Here is a 2500-nt window from a genome sequence, read left to right on the forward strand (position 1 = left end):
TGCGGCCTATTATTCAGTTAGAATAATTTCAAATGTGTTTCTCACCATTTTTTTAGGCTATTTGCTTGGATGTTGCTGAAAGAAAGGAGGCATTCTTCATTGTGCAGCACTAGCCTACTGTGGGTAAGTCACTGTTTTGTCCGTGTTGCAATAGTTTGGCTACCACTAGTGCATCCTTATACACTTAAGCCTTGACCAAATTGAGTTTCATTGCTAGTGATTTGACCTCATTCAATTGGATCCTCATATCAGAAGCATTTTTGTTTTCTGATATTTGTTTTTAATAGCCAACACTTTCTTTACTAGCTAACACTTTCTTATTTAGCCATTTATTTCACAGATGGTCTGACCTGTCTTGCAATGTCATCATCATTTTATAATTTTGTAACTAAATGATTATGTCGCATGTGTGTTTTTCTTTTCATTCAGAGGCCGAGAGAGTTTTGACGAGGCTTCTGTACCCAGGAGGCGGAGGCAGCAATGCCAGCTTCAATGCGCACAGTCCTTTGATTTTATTGCAAATTCTACACAGAATGCACTGCTCTACACATTTGGTTTTGGAAACACTGTGTATTATTGTAAGTGTACACCAGGGGTGGGGAACCTTTTTCATTTGAAGGGCCACTTCAAATTACTCTGAGGGCCGTGAAAGTCCTCCGAGGGCCGTACAATTAACACAAACCAAGTAGGATTTCCCCCTGCACTCTAGGCCTATATGGAATGCAGCCACCTTAAAACAGACCTTAACTTTTATATGTCCCCTGAATATAACTTTCATTGTATTGCAAATGTTTCTTTTACAAAATATGCCATATTTCATATGAAGCTGCATAATATTAAAATTGTCTCAGGGGCTGGATAAAACGGCCTCAAGGGCCGCAAACGGCCCTCCAGACATAGGTTCCCCACCCCTGGTTTACATCAATACAGCAAATTCATGGTGACACTACAATGACCTCAGCTATTTGGTTGTTTCTAGTGTTTAGGTACTGTCACAAAGCAGTCTTACAAACACATTTATTAATCTCTGTATCAACATTGAGGTTCTCATATAACCTTTCCCCATTCTATTCCCAAGTAAAAATGTGCTCCTAGAAACAACTTGAAGGCATAATGCCCTTCACTTTCAACATGGGTCTTCTTTGTAAACTTTGAAAGTGTATATTGAAAAAGTAGGCTATGTTATTTTTCTATATTAGTAAATAATGAGTTTTCCATAATGTGCAATGCTTGAAAGTGTTTCCCAGTGTGTTGTTACCCTATCATTTTTCCATTTTTTTTGTCCATGTTTTTGAATAATATCCCTTCCTGCCTTTTTTGACTGTATGATAACATGTCTGTTATATTGCTCTATTTTATATTTAAATGCAATCATCTTTGTTGAAAAGTGTGAAAACAAAATGGGACAATAAAATCAATGTATTGCACAAACTGGTGTGCTTATTTTGCACAGTCTGTGTCACATATAATAAGTGATACATTTATTGGGTAAATTTAACTTCATAATTAAGTAATTTAAACAGAATATTGGGGCTGTATAACCCATATATAGGATATGATGTAATAACCCAACAATGAAGTACATTCAATATAACGGTTTGGTTAGAAATAACCCCACATTTGAGTTAATTGTTTTACTCAACCTGTTGGGTTGAAATTTATAACCCAATTCATTGTATAAATACAACCCAATGCGAGGTTGGTCCAATAGTTACCCAGCACGGTAGTAAGAATTGGGTTATTTTCAACCCATCATTTTTAAGGGTGTGGGTTCCACAGAAGTTCACACAAACTGATTGGGGAAGTCATCCAATCCAGTGATACAATAACAAACAGTGTCCAGTTCAGTTTGTGTGGGTCTTTTTTGTTGGACAAAAAGAACAGTTTGGATTACTGGATTGTATGACTTGAGTAATTAGGTGTGTGTGGTGGTGGAGAGGTATAGTTTTCCATAGTAGTAGTATGTAGTAGTCGTCGAGCATGTACCTCTCTTTCTCTCTTTCTCTCTCTCTCTCGCTCTCTCTCTCTCTCGCTCTCTGTCTCTCTTCTCTCCTCTCTCTCTCTTCTCTCTTTGTCTCTCTTTCTCTCTTTCTCTCTCTCTCTCGCTCTCTCTCTCTCTCTGTTTGCCACAAGGGAACTCCTCTCCTCTCTCCTAATGCAGGTGTGGGTCTCAACTGAGACCTAGATCAGCTGTTTGTAGACTCACAGAAAAACAGGAGAGAGAGAGTGTGTGTGTGTGTCTGTGTCTGTGTGTGTGTGTGTGTGTGTGTGTGTGTGTGTGTGTGTGTGTGTGTGTGTGTGTGTGTGTGTGTGTGTGTGTGTGTGTGTGTGTGTGTGTGTGTGTGTGTGTGTGAGTGAGTGTGCGTGTGTGTGTGCATGTGTGTGTGTGTTTGTGTATGTGTGTGTGTGTATTTGTGTGTGTCTGTTTCTTTGTGTCTGTTTCTTTGTGTGAGTGTGTGTGTGTGCTCACATGTGCCTGTGTCTGTTTCTTTGTGTGTGT

At 39.1% G+C, this 2500-nt stretch overlaps 1 protein-coding gene across 1 annotated transcript in view; it reads right to left on the reverse strand.

Moving 5' to 3' along the window:
- The window catches only part of cux2b (cut-like homeobox 2b), a 124299-nt gene that overhangs the window by 76427 nt on the left and 45372 nt on the right, over positions 1-2500 (reverse strand). The gene's annotated exons all lie outside the window — the stretch shown is intronic.

Source organism: Engraulis encrasicolus, chromosome 3, assembly GCF_034702125.1.
Source record: "Engraulis encrasicolus isolate BLACKSEA-1 chromosome 3, IST_EnEncr_1.0, whole genome shotgun sequence".
NCBI lineage: Eukaryota > Metazoa > Chordata > Actinopteri > Clupeiformes > Engraulidae > Engraulis > Engraulis encrasicolus.